Raw genomic sequence first — 15,452 nt, 5'->3', positions numbered from 1 at the left:
TGCTTACAGGTGAGGCTATGCATACAAGGCATCATCTGACCTAATACTGATGGACCTACTGAACATTACAAGTCAAATGGCATCAGAAATACTCAGTATAGGTATCTAAACTGAATGTTGTGGACAGATGGATATATATCACAGAGGCTACCACTGTTCTGGAACAGACTATCCATCCAAGTAAAACAAAGTTCATCCCTGTCCATATTCAAATGCAACTTGGATCTAAGGATGGGTAATAGAAAATGTACTCCAAGATTGCCCCTCATGCCACTGATGGATAGAGGCAGTTCCTAAATGCTGCATCCCTTACATGGGCCCCCTCAAATTATCTATGGTATGATCACAGTTATTCTCACTAGGGCTAATATACAGTTATCAGCCATGGGATAGGTAAGACCAATCAGGAAATGGTAATTCAAGCACCAACATGGAAATTGGCTAAGCTTAAAATGTCCAACAAGTGAACCTATGTTGTGGAAGTAAGTAGTTTTTAAAAAATTGCCATTTTTAGATCACTAAGTGCCCCTCTCACCCTCCGCCCCCAGCCTTCAACAGCTTACGGTACCTCTGAGGATTAAGGCTCTCTGAAAAGACTAAGAAGGGCTGAACCATAGTGGTTGTACTTGGCCCTAATAATGGTGTATATAATCTTGATTCCCTTTTCTTCATTCCTTCCAAAAAGATCCCCTGGACAAATAGCTCTGGGTACCCTCTCCTAGTGAGCATCCCTTTAAGTTTTCCACATTCTTTGTAAAGCATATGGTCCTCAGATACCATCCTAGTCAACCTCACACTTTGTCCCTTCACCAAGGACTTTATTTTGGTAAAGGGATGCCAGCTGTCAAAATGTAATAAAGAGTTTGAATAGGTTGGTTTCTGTACGAGGATGATTGAAACTGGTGGGTATAGTTATTCTTAAATATACTCACATCTAAATAATTCACCTTATCCATGTTGACTTCCATGGTGAACTTTAAAAATGAGTAGTTGAATTTAAAAACTGATAAAATTCTTCCAACTTTTTGGGACTATCCCTCCAGAAAATAATGATGTCATCCAAATAATGCCCATATAGATTCCAACAGTTGTTAATATTCAGAGGGGAAAAAATAATTTTTTCCCATTGGACTAGTACAATGTTAGCAAATATGTGGGTGCAAGTGGCCCTCGTAGCTACCTCCTTGGTCTATTTAAATAACTGGTTTTCAAAAACTAAACAGTTATTGTCAAGCACTGTTCCCATAAGTGTCTTGATGGTATGGAGTTTGGTATGTTCCATATTGGAATTGTCACAAAGAAATTCATAAAACCATTCTAAGCCTTCTAGGTGGGGGAATCACAGAAAATAAATACATCAGTGGTGGCCATTATCAACTGATCAGTATAGAATTCGTTGGACACCTTGGATAAAAACAAAATCACATTAGTCTTTTTATAAGTGTGGATACCTGTCCAAGACACCTTTGATCTGGTGATCCATGAATCAAGATTATGTACACCATTATTAGGGACAGGTACAACCACTATGGGTCAACCCTTTTCTGAAAGTAACGAGTCTTTTCAGAGAGCCTTAATCCTCAGAGCCACCGGAAGCGGTTGAAGGCTGGGGGCGGAGGGTGAGAGGGGCACTTAGTGATCTAAAAAATGGCAATTTTTTAAAACTATTTACTTCCACAACATAGGTTCACTTGGAGGACATTTTAAACATCAGCTTCAAAATGCTTTTAAGGAGGTGAAACCCTATCTATGACAAGGGACGTATGGTAAAATGTGGACACTGTTCTCAGTGTAAATACATCCTAGAAGGAGATAGTTTTTGAGTAAAGAATTTTGGAACCATTAAGCCCACTTAACAAATATTATTGCCAAAGGGGTTGTTTACATTACCCTATTTCAACTATGTGAGGGATACTATATAGCAAAAACAAAAAGGGCTTTAAGAAGTAGACTATATTAACATATGTATGATATTCAGACACAAGATGACAAGAATGCCCTATACAAGCACATAAAAAACACCCCAATCACCATTTTTAATTTTTTTCTATAGACCATGTTGATCTTGGTCCCAGGGGTGGATCTTCTGACGATTTTTTAGAATATAAATCACTCAAATTAGATGTAATGCCACTGAGGTCCTTGGACTCAATGAACAAGTGCCCCTAAGCAGTATTTTGAGGCTAAAGGCAGCTTACCTTATATAGTTGTATTTAGTGCTAATGAGATGTTATTGGCATGTAAGATTGATTTTAACGTTTTCTACAGGGTACCTAGGAATAACTTTCGGATGTATACATTTTTTAACCTGACTTATTTTCAATATTTGTCATGGTTTTATGTGAAAAATTTGTATGGCACTTCAATTTTTTTATTAATTGACTTATTAGCCTAATTGATATTGCATGTGACTTGTTGAGCTGTATAAAATAGGGTGATTAAATGTATGTATTCATTCTGATGAAGTCCAGTGTACCCGAAAGAAAGTGCTCAATTTCTGTATAATAATGTGTGGAGTGTTCCCTTTCTGTCTTCTTCTGGTGTGATTTTAATAAATTAAAAGGTTGGAAAAAAATTCTTAAATGAACCACAGAGCATTTATAACCCCATGACTTTTGAGGAAATAGTGACCCCAACCCCCCCCCCCCGGGTTAATTCACTTATTTTCTACATAGTTAACACAGTACAGTCTGCCCCATGATAAAAGAATCAAGGAAAACATGAAAAGTAAGATGAAATATGAGAAAAGGTAGAAAAAGTAATTTTATTTATTTATTTTGTTTGTTTATTTATTAGTATTTGTTTACCTGAAAAGTCAGACTTGGGGCAGGTCCCCTTTTCAGTGGAGGCCCAGGGAGAAAAGCACCATATTGCAGAGAAAATTTTACAATTGTCAGAGACATTATAAGTAGAATAGAATAAAATACATAATATTATATACTCCAGTGGATACTGTTACATAATGTCTAACAGGTGAGAAGTATGGTAAATTTTGTTACTTTTTCAGGTGATCCTGAAATAGAAATCAAGTACTATAATATTCTATTCTTAATGTGAAGATTTATTTTGAAGTACAAATGCAAGAACAGGTAAATGTGATCACAACTGTATGAATTTGTATTATTTTATCACTTTCCAGTGAGCGAGGTTGCTGAGGTAGAAGGGGTCCAATAGTGAATAACTAACAATGAAGGTGGGTATATCTGAGGTAATCTTAAAAGAAAGAAGAAAAAATAGTATTAATGTTTGTATTGTATGCAGTGAGTGAACAGCAATCTTGATGATGTGGAGAGATCATGATGGGGAAGAAATGGGGGGAGACTGGGGGATATAAATGATGGAGTAACATGACAGTGTGGATGGCTGCCATGGAGCCTTTCATCTAAGGTGCCATTTCTCCTAAAGCTGGCCCTGATTGCAGGTGATGTTCAACACTCAGTACAATACAGGACAGCAGGGAGTTTTAATCACTGCCCTGCATTTGCAGTCGCTACAGCTATAGATAATCATTGCCCTGCATTTGCAGCCTCTCCAGCTGTAGATTCAGGTCAGTGCTTAGGGGTACTGATGTTGCCCTGGATAGCAATGTACTAACTGATAGCGTTATTCAAAACACTGCTGAAAGATCAAAGCAATCTCAAGCGAATAAATTGCATGCAACTGACTTGTCCTTAATATTGGTCTTTTTTAAAGCTAGCATAAGCTATGTTATATTATGTTAAAGAAATTAAAGAGGTCTACAGTAACATAGCCCATTAAGATGCTTTAGGCCCCAGACCAGGAGGTATGAATTCAGCTTGTCCTGAGAGCAGAATATTTTAAATACAGCTGTAGCTCATGGCTTGCTAGCAGTTTGAGAAGTGGAGACAACAGCCACTTCTTCTTGATGGCTACATTATTTGTATGGATTTGTCTTTTCTACCTGCGGAAGATAAATTACGTCTTTTTGAGCAGATGCCTCTAAGGTTTGTGTGTCTTGTACTAGGCTATTTTATTCTACCTGTTACCACTATGGGCACAGTAGTTATTGAGTCAAATTGTTCTGAGTACTCCAAGAGCCTAATTTAACTAGGACTACATTGTAGAGATAATAAAACTAGAGAGTTAACATTTATGATGTCAAAGAAACATTGGGCATGCCGACCATATAGCCAGTTTATTGATGGATAGTGGAAGTCCTCCACTAGAAAGGTGTTGGGTTTAATGGGGATTTTAGCTAATATGGTAACATAGCTATCATGTTCAGAAGAGGACATGGTGGGTGTTCTATAGATAGTTATGAAGTGGTAACTAGTTTTGTTTATGGTAATTTGGACATCTTGGAGTTTATATGTAGTGTCTCAAGGAATGTGTCATGAGGTGATAACATCCTTGACAAATACTGATATTTCCCTATGACTGATATTAGATCTGAAGACATAATAGGCACAACAGCCATGAATGGAGGGAGTGTTTTCATTGCTCTGAAACCATGTATCTGTAACTACACATGTACAAATGTGTTTAACCTGCAGGGGAGCGCTAAATTTGGAATGTTAAGTTGTCTATCTCGCCTTCATTCTTGCTGGATGGGTTCGGAGCCGACCTCGGCTCCGACTCGGCCACTCTAAAAAGCTCGAGAGTTGGTTCCACCGGCTCGAGGCTCCCCTTATATCCCACAATGCTAGGCGAGAGTTACCTCAGATCTCGTTTGCCGCTACAGCTTCGAGGTTGGTTGCTTCTACCGGTTCCTGGTGAGTGTTAACTTTTTCTTCTAAAAGTTACTCTTTTAACCCCTTTTTCAGTTAATTTTCTTCTTAGTTAGTGTAGATTAAAAAACTTTATCCCCGACCCTAATTTTCCCGTTTTCTTTACCAAAGAACCTTTGGTTCTTCCCTTGGGCCTTTAGGCCTTCCCTTCCCTAGTGGAGTGTTTGTGTTTCTTGTAGTTACTTTAATTTTATTGTACTTTAAATTTTAGTATCACTACTAAATTTATTATTTTTTTCTGACAGGGTATAACTTGTGTGTTTGGTGTGTGTTTGTGTACACCTGTCAGTTAGGGAAATGTCTAAAGAAGCAAAGGTCTCCGGATTCAAGAAGTGTGATGCGTGCTGTCAGAAAATGTCTCTGACAGACGCTCACACTTCTTGTGTCTATTGTCTGGGGCCTTTGCACCTGCAGGACTCCTGTGCTGTGTGCCATGGCTTCAGCCCCAGGGTCCTGCAGGAAAGAAAAAACAAGTTGATTCTGAGAGGCTTATTGAAGCCAGAGGATTCCCTGTCAGTTTCAACAGGGAAGCCCTCTAAGGCATCGAGGTCTTCGGCTCCAGCTTCTGAGCCGAGACCTCAGGTTGCTCAACCTTTGCCTTTATCGGCTCCGGCTGGAGCCGATAAGTCTCAGTCCACAGTTTCTGTGGCTCCCTCGGCTCCGGCCGGAGCCGAGGTTATTGAGGTACCCGTGTCGGCTCCGACCAGACCTTCGGAGCCGGCAACTAGAAAGAGGTCTAGGTCACCATCTCTTGGCTCCGTTCATTCGGCTCCAGGATCTCCCCTGCTGTCTGAACGGGCCAAAGGTCTCACTCCTCTAGGTCATCGAGGCTGTCCGATCATGACCTTCAGAGGGTAGTGAGTCGACTACTTAAGTCCGAGGCACTAGCCCAGATGCTTCAGAGCCCGACTCATCAGTCGATGCCTGCCCCGGTCCATCAACATTTTCCTCCTTCGACTCTCTTGAGTTCGGAGCCGGGTCGCGTCGGAACCGAGACTGTGATTACGTCGGAGCCGATACAATTGTCTTCGGCTCCGTCGTCGGCTCGGTTTTCTTCTTTGGAGGAATCTCGGCGCCGGACTTCCCTCGTCGGCTCCGAGGGGGTGAGTGGCATCGGACCCTTGTCCGACCCCCCTCTCCCTCTCGGGGCTTCGGCGCTGGTGAGTTCGGCTCTGACATCGGCCTCGGAGCCATCACTGTCGGTGCCGAGGGGGGTTCTTAGCTCCTCGGAGCGGGGACCTCTGGCTCTGCCTGACAGGGGTGCATTCGAGGTCATGCGGAGTGTGTTAGAGCCTGGCTCTACTCCACAGTCGGCTCCGTCCGCCCCTCCTCCTATGCTGCCTCAGGGTAAGTCGACTCACTCCCTCATCCCGGACCGCAGAGAGCCAGCTCCTCAGGAACCCCTGTGGGGATTTCATCCTCTTCCGAGGCCTCTCCTGATTTGGCAGAAGAGCCCCCTCGGAAGAGGAAGTGCAAGAGGAAACACATTGACTCACCTGAGTCTATCACGTCAGACACAGATCTGGATGATTCTGAGGGTTCCCCCCGTTCCCCTTCTGAAGATGTCTCATTTGCAGACATTCTGGAGATCCTGAAACAGAGGGGAAATTGGCCAGCCCTCAACCCTTCAGAGGACGAATCTGTGTATCTTGAGGCGTTTGGCTCTCGTCCTTCCACCTCCTGGGTGTCCCCCTCGACCCCCTCATGCAGGTGGTTGCTAAGAAGGCATGGGCGGCTCCTGATTCAGTGGACCCCACTCCCAGGAGACCCTCTAAATTCATCACAGCTCCATCAGACAAGCAATTTTTATCAGGAGTTTCTGTGGATGCTATGGTGGTAGCTGCTGCCACAAAGAAGGAACTGGCTGATCCTTCAGTGCCTGTCCATCCACCTAACAAGGAATCTAGGTCCATGGATAGGTGCGGAAGCGGATGTTCTCCTCAGCGACATTTACCATGCGTTCGCTGAATTACCTGTGCCATTTCACTCGTCTTCAAAGGGACTTGATCAAGGAAGCGAGTGAAATGTTAAAGGATCCTACAGCTGCGGGTTTCCAAGAAAAAATGAACACGCAGCTGGCTACCCTTAATTCCATATCCAACTCCTCCATGCGCCTCCTCTCTTATGCAGCCGATGGAGCGAGCAGAGCCGCAGGGACAGGTGTAGCCTTACGTAGGCACGCCTGGATGCGGCTATGCAATTTTGCGGACCCTTTCAAGACGTCTTTCACGAACTCCCCTTTTGATGGATCATCCCTCTTTGGTCCTCAAGTGAAAGAAACTCTGACTAGGTGCGAGACTGATGGCAAGACCCTTTCTGCCGTCGGAGTCTGTTTTTCGACTCCTTCTAGGCCTTACCCCAAAGGCCAGAAGGGTGGGAAGATGTGGTTCCGTAAACAATCTCAAGGGACTTCGCTGGATGCACAGAGTCGTTTTCCTACCAAAGGCAGAGGTGGGAATAACAATGGTAGACGTCGCCCTAGGGGCAGGGGGGGTCCGCAGAACCAGGGCAATCGGGAAGCCTTTCCTGACAAGCCCTTTCAGCATCCCTGAGGTGTTGCCCGACTGCCCATCTTCGGAGGCAGTCGGGGGAAGATTGTCACTGTACCCAGAAGCCTGGCTATCCCTGACTCAAGACAAATGGGTACAGTCCATCATTTCCGAAGGCTATTCTATCCCCTTTCTTCGTTTTCCAAATCAGTCAAAAAAATCCCTTCCAGATGTTCCACCCACTCAAAGGGATATAGCAGCTTTGGAAATTTCAAAGCTGCTTGCAAAAAGAGCAATTCAGTCAGTGCCAGCAGACCAGCAAGGATCCGGAATCTACTCAAGGTTCTTTTTAGTTCCAAAGAAAACAGGGGACTGGAGACCGATTTTGGATCTCAGTGTCTTGAACAAATCAGTCAAGAAAACAAGGTTTCGGATGGTCACGCTGCAATCCATTCTTCCCCTTTTGGGCAAAGGAAACTGGATGTGCTCTATAGACCTTCGGGATGCATACTATCACATAAAAATGAACAGAAGCTCCAGAAGATTCCTCCGCTTCAGGCTGGGAACCAGTCATTTTCAGTTCAGGGCCCTGCCCTTTGGTCTCACCACTGCCCCCCGGGTGTTTACCAAATGCATGGCAGTGGTAGCTTCTCACCTGAGACGACAAGGATTCCAGGTGTTTCCATATTTGGACGACTGGCTTCTCACAGCTCCCACCAAGCATCTCCTTCTGATGGCCAGAGATTATACTTTTTCCGTTTGTCAAAACTGGGTATTTCAATAAATTGCGAAAAGTCTGTTTTGTCGCCTTGTCGTACTATTACCTACATAGGCGCAAATCTAGATACTATAAACATGTCTGCAAGGCTAACGAACCAAAGGATTTCAGACATTCACAAATTGGTGTCACTTCTTCTCAACAACAACAGAGTCAAAGCCAGGTTAGTTCTAAAGGTGTTGGGAATTATGGCAGCAGCCATACCCCTCCTTCCATTGGCCAGATACCACATGCGGATCCTTCAGTGGATGCTTTTACTCAATGGTCATACCAGGAACTTCCAATGTCTCACACCATTATGATCACGCAAGCGTGCAAAAGCATCTCATGTGGTGGATGTCTTCCCAGCTCCTGTCGGAAGACCATTTGTTCCACCTCCTCCGGTTGCTACTCTGACAACGGATGCCTCCCTGATCGGGTGGGGGGGCATTATCAGGGCAGGACAGTCCAGGGCACATGGCAACCAAACGAATGCCACTTGCACATAAATGTTCTGGAGATGAGAGCAGTGCTTTTAGCGTTGCAAGCCCTTCAAGACTCTCTTCCCTTGGGAGCGATTGCAATCCAGACAGACAATATGTCTGTAGTGTGGTACATCAACAAACAAGGTGGAACCAGATCATACCCCTGTGTCGAGAAGCACTCAGACTGTGGCAATGGGCGATTTCTTCTCAGCGTTTTCTGATAGCAACGCACATCCCGGAAGTCCAATCACATTGCGGACAAGTTGAGCAGAGCTATACTCATGCCTCACGAGTGGTCTCTGAAAGACTCTGTAGTGAGAGAAATTTTTCTCAAGTGGGGTCAGCCTTGCTGCGATCTTTTTGCTACTCCCCAAAACAGCAAGTGCAGAGAATATTTCACTCTATTCCCTTTACCAGGCCAACCCAGCAGGGACGCTCTAGTCCAAGTTTGGCCCGGGGGACTTCTGTATGCATTTCCTCCTTTCCCGCTGATCTCTCAAGTAATACAGAAAGCTATCGCTCAGAAGGCCTCATTGATCCTCATTGCTCCTTACTGGCCTCGACAAGTGTGGTTCCCCTTTCTACATCGATTTCTTTTGGAGCGACCGTGGAATCTGGACCTAGTTCCAGATCTTTTGATCCACCAGTCGGGTCAGTTTCATCGCTCCCTCCCCTCTCTGAACCTCACTGCTTGGTTCCTCCAGTTCCAACCGTAGCCAGGCTTCCTCAATTATCTCACTCTGTTAGAGATATATTGATAGCTTCCCATAAATCTTCCACTCGAAGGATTTATTTGAGTAAGTGGAAACACTTCTCATATTGGGCACAAGGAAAGGACATAGATCCTTTCACTGCTTCCATCCAACTAGTCCTTGATTTTCTAGCTGAACTCTTCCACGCAGGTTCATCTCCCTCTACACTTAAAGTTCAATTGGCAGCTATTTCTAATTTTCATGTGGGTATTTCTGAATCTGCCCTAATGTCCCACAAGCTCTGCAAAGCCTTTTTGAAAGGAGTTTTTCTTCTCAGACCTCCTATAAGAAATCCTCCTTCTCCTTGGGACCTAAATTTAGTTCTTGCTTCTTTGATTCTTCCCCCTTTCGAACCTGCAGTTTCTTGTTCTTTAAAATTATTATCATGGAAAACTCTTTTTCTGGTAGCTATTACATCAGCTAGAAGAGTTTCAGAGCTTCAAGCACTCAGCTGTCGTCCTCCTTATCTTTTGTTTCATAAGGACAGAGTATCCTTACGAACTAACCCGTCCTTTTTGCCTAAGGTGGTTTCAACATCAAATCTAAACCAAAGCATTGACCTCCCTGTCTTTTTCCCAGAGTATTCTAATAGGTCTGAACAAAAATTACACTGCCTGGATGTTCATCGTCAATTAAGGTACTACTTGGATAGGACAAAACAATTCAGGAAATCTGATCAACTGTTTGTCTCCTATGCGGAAAGCAGAAAGGGACTTTCAGTTTCAAAGGTATCGTTATCCAGATGGCTAACATCTTTGATTTCCCTGGTATATGAAATTAGACAGCAAAAATTGCCTAATAAACCTAAAGCCCATTCCACCAGAGCTTTGGCTACTTCTTTAGCCTTCCAAGACAGACTGCCTATTGACACCATTTGTGCAGCGGCTACTTGGGCTACTCCTCACACTTTTATTTCTCATTACAAGTTGGATTTAGCTTCTAGGCATAGAGCTAACTTTGGTTCCACTGTTCTCAGGAGTCTGTTCCGTTAGGCCACCCGGGACAAGGTGCTAGGGACGCGGTCCCATCCAGCAAGAATGAAGGCGAGATAGACAACTTAACATATAGAAGTTATGTTCTTACCATAACGTTCCATGTTAGTTGTCTTCTTCTCGCCTTCTTCTTGCCCCACCTCCTTCCCCCTGGCCTGGACAGACCTAGAGGAGTTGTGATCGTGACCTCTCTTTCTACCACCTCTTTCTTAGTCATATGCTATTATGCATATTTCTTGGTTCAGGATGTAGGTCACCCTTCTTTCTTCCTGTTGTTAGAGGTGGATTCTGTTTTACAGTTATACTGTTACTGTTATAAGCTGGGGTTAGCTTACAAATGAGATCTGAGGTAACTCTCGCCTAGCATTGTGGGATATAAGGGGAGCCTCGAGCCGGTGGAACCAACTCTCGAGCTTTTTAGAGTGGCAGTCGGGCCGAGGTCGGCTCCGAACCCATCCAGCAAGAAGAAGGCGAGAAGAAGACAACTAACATGGAACGTTATGGTAAGAACATAACTTCTATTTTTTTTTTTTTGTTAAGAATCCTGGCACTGAGTAGAACATATTAATGTGTTCCAAATTAGAATGTACTAGATTGGAATGTCCATCATATGAACTCTGGCTTAAAAAGGTACTATGGTTGCAGCAAAAGCTTTAGCCAGAATGCAAAAACCTTGGGAAGAGCGATACAGACTATCCATGGAAGAGCTGGAAGAATTCTCAACCATCTCATCCGAAGTTGACACATACAGGATCCCCCTAGAAAGACACCAGCTAGACAGACAATCATTATAGCCAGTTATCTTGTCTTTGACTCTCAACATTGTTTTGGGTGATGGCAAAACACCAGTCAAGACCAGTGTCTTTCCCGCCTCAAAGACAAACATAGCAAGCTCAGTTATATTATCTGCATGTCCCTCTGGTAGAGTGCCTAAAGTCATTTACCCCTACATGTGCCACTATGAGATCATTATCATATTTGTCAGGACGAAGGGTTCTAATAACTCTTTTTATATCTTGGATCCTGGATCTGAAAATATAGATAACTATCACCCTATTCTTATCCAGCCTGATGGGGATGGTGTCTGAATACCTGACAATAAAGTTACCTATTACTAAAACATTACTATGGCTAGATACAATCTCTCTGAGCCACAAAGGCTTAGAGTCTGTATCTTTGTGACTCTTGGAAGTAGTGTGCCAGTGGTTAGTGTGAAGAGTGGAAGTGGGTGTATTATTATGTGAACTAACATCTGAGTCTTTAGCCTGGGATGCTTAGGTAGTGTTCTCTTAACAACCTCAGCATAAAGTGATTGAGTGGAAATGCTCTGTGTTGTATGTACCTGTATGTACACCAATTGTGTTCTGAGGTGGGAAGTTAGCCTAGACGTTAAGTAAATACTTATGCCTTTCACATACTGAATCACTGTGAGGCAGCAATAAAGAGTTTTTGGTAAGCATGAGGCAGTTACTACACTACCTCAAAACACATAGTACTATCAGGCTGGCTACAGAAGGAGCAAAAGCTGGCTGTGATTCCATGTTACCAGTGCAGATTAAGGGACATAACAAAGCAGGATAGGTTAATAATGTGTTCTTGGAATAAGACCGAGGGGGATAATTGACTGGACTAAAAGGTGTTAATATGGGATAAGGCTAAAGGATAAACGGATAATTTGTGACTAATGTGCAACAATAAGCAAAATGTAAAAGTAATATAAATATATAGGATCAATAGGGAAATCAATAACAAGTGGCAAATCTAAGCCAAATAGCGTTACCCAGTAGGATAATATGATCTCTACCTAGATAGTAAAAACAATGAGCAATGGATAGTCTACTCAGTGGGTCCGGGCATAGAAACTGTAACAGCTACAGATAAGCTAAATGAATAGTTTCAAGTGCAGTAACTGTAAAACAGGTAGATTCGGTGTACTATCAGTATAGCAGTCAGGTAAGTAATAAAAGTGTATCACATAGGTAACCCTGTACTCTCTAGGGCAGTATTGAAGAGCGGGAACTTTAAATGCCGTAACACTACAGTAATCAGTGACAAACAGAAATGCAACAGCACCAATGATCAAAAAGTGCAATCAATAAATGAGATGGTAAGTTAATTTGCTTTTATGTAACTAGTATAAGTAATGGGCAAGACCAAAGCAACAAGGCATAATAGTGCAATATTATTTAAACTCAATATGGATAAAGTCAGCAAAGTAAAAGTGCATAACAGTACAATTCCAACAAGGCACAATAGTGCAATGTTATTTAAACTCAGTAACACAACAGTCAGTACAGCAAAAGTGCTAATTTCAGCAATACCTCCAAAAGAAGTGCAGCCAGTAAGTTAATTAAATAAAAACAAGAGACACCGATTTCACATATAAAATAAGACAATAGTAAAATCAAACACAGTTCCACAACTAGGTTGTTTCAACGAAGGCACTGAAATTTGTATCATACAGTAAAGATAAAAAGGTTACCTTACCTTACCTGTTGGAGACTAGGCTCTTCTGTTGGATACCTAATAAGATAAAAATGGTTCACTCTACTGTGCAAGCCCAGCAGCATGCCAAACTGAGCAAGCCTCCTGGTATTTAAAGTCTGTAAGGCTCCACCCTACAGAAGCTGATCAATAAAAATGCAGCCAATGGCCCCATAGAAACTGGTCAATCAAAATCAAGCACTCCAATCACTCACTGGAATCCAGACTGAGGTAGCTGTCATGTAGAAGCCACTGCTCTTACCAAAGGCTGGAACACTGCAGACCTATTCTTAGGAAGCTGATGAAGTCCTTGTGCATTGAATCAGTAGGAACAGATGGAAAAGGGCTTTGTAGCTTCTCCTCCTTCTCTGTAGTCTTCTTGTCTTTAGAATAGCCACTCACTAAAGAGCACTGAAATAAGCAAGCCTCCTGGTATTTGAAGTCTTTAAGGCTCTTTCTCTGCAGAAGCCAACCAATCAAAATACAATGAATGCCGCTACAGAACCAGACCAATCAAAATCAAGCAGTCCAATCCTTAAATGGAATTCAAAGCTCAGGTAGCTGTTACTGGGAAACCTCTGCTGGCACAAATGGCTTGAACACTACAGATCCAGTGCTTGAAGCCCAATGATTTTTTTTTAGTGTGTTGAATTAACGGGAACACAGATGGAAAAAAGGTTTTTAGTCCTCTTTTCCTTCGCTGTCATCTTCTTGTCTTCAGAGTCACCCAATACTCTCAGTTAGGGAATGTCCTCATTATCCCTAACCTTTGAAGGCAAAACATCTATTATGATCCCCTTGGACTCCAGAAAGGATTCTACCCAAAGACTCCACTGCTGTTTAAGTACCCCTCATCACTTCCCTAAGAGACAGGTGAGCAGATTCCCTCCTTGTCATTCCCCTTTCTCTCCTGGTCAACTTCTCTTGCACCTACGATGCTAATCAAACCCTGCACAGATAAGTCCTAGTCAGTGCTTTATCTAACTGTGCCTCAGAGTTGGCTACATTTGCACTTCTTTTGATGCAGCTTGCCCCTGCATACTGATAAGCTGAACTACCAATAAATGTGTGCATAGCAAAAACGGTTAACCAATGCGTGTCTTGCACATTCTTCAAAGAAAAAACGCTGCCTCTTGAGAGCTGAGGGATAGAAAATGACAGCATATGATTAGATACCTCTAATACCTAATATCCACATAGATTCATAGTTTGATTACAGAAACTGGAGAAAATCAATAAAATTGAATTGCTTCTTTAGTTAAGAAAATGGTTATTGCACATTTGGTAAAATTCACAAAAATACACGTGTGAACTGAAGGAATGGCAGCTGATATTTTGATGAGGATGAAGGAGTGTTGTTCCTTTGGGAGGTAGAAAGGGATCTGTAGGGCTAAGAAATGCATTTATTTGTTATTATTTTACACAACTTATCAACAAGTAGAGATGTGAAAGTTAATCACAATTTGAACGGAATCCTGAACAGAGTACATTTTTAAAGCAAATGAAAAGCAGAAGTATAACTATTTGACTAAAACTGGTGTGCTACACAGAGTTTATTAGTAATTTGCTGTTCATAGAATGCCATGCTCATAGGTAGCTCTTCCAAAGATGGCGTCAACAAAGATGGTGAGTATACAAAATTGTGAAGTACTAGTGTCTTGAACATCCAGTTCCACGGCTGACATTGACATGCAAGTGTGGCCTTATTGGTCCAGTCAAAACAAGAGGCCTGAATAGTAATTAACTCATGCAGCAGTAAAGAATAGTGTCTATGCTATACTGGACTATGTACTTCTACTGTAAAACTCCATTTACTGAAACATTATGTTTTACACGAGGTCAAGCAAGGTAATTGATCTGAAGCTGTTATGATACATAATGAAGGAGGTGCAGGGAGACAGGGATGCAACAACTTTCAAAGCTGAGTCTATTTGCTCAAATTAGTGATAGTTTAAGTGGATATCAAAGATCTTGTTGCATTTATCAGAAGATTGATAAAGGATTTTCTCTTATGTCTTGGCCAGATTTCTCCGGGAGTTCCAATACAACCTTGGGTATCCCCTGAAAGTGGAACACTTTAACACTAACAAGAAACATATATAAATAAAGTAAATCCCCCTGAAAAAAATACTTGATCTTTCAAAGTATTCATTTTACTTATTTGATTTGTTTTCTTGTTAGATAGACTGGTCTTAGGACCCTTTGCAGTAATGACCCAGACCCGACGAAGTACAAAAGTTTCAAGTTACTAGCTTTACATTACATTTGTTACATAGATGTTGAACAGAGTGCAATGATTTCCAAAGTTGTCAAATTAATATTGTGTCAATAGTATATCCATTAAGTCTTCCTGGAGGTAGAACATACAATTTCTATCCTGCAAAACATTTTACTTGCATATTACTTTTATAGCAGATTCATAAATGTTGATCACACATAGAAAGTTTTTCTGGATTGTATAGTTATGCTCTGTCTCTAAGAAGATTTAATCACTGGCTGTGTGACGGCTGTCAGTTATTTATGCTACTGCTTAAGGGTGACCTAGAGGCACAACGGTTAGTGTTGCTGCTCACTGTGCTTGGTTCTCCAGTTTGGTTCTTAGCTGGAGTGCCATCTGTGTGGTTTGTATGGCCAGTTTGGATAAACTTCATTTTCTTATTCTTTTTGTCACGATGCTTGATGACCCTTAAGCCCCTGTTATTGGTTATGGGACAGATTTTTTTCCCTTACATTGTATGGAGACAG

Source organism: Protopterus annectens, chromosome 6.part0, assembly GCF_019279795.1.
Source record: "Protopterus annectens isolate FY-2018-M chromosome 6.part0, PAN1.0, whole genome shotgun sequence".
NCBI lineage: Eukaryota > Metazoa > Chordata > Ceratodontiformes > Protopteridae > Protopterus > Protopterus annectens.
Note: the sequence above shows the minus strand (reverse complement) of the source record.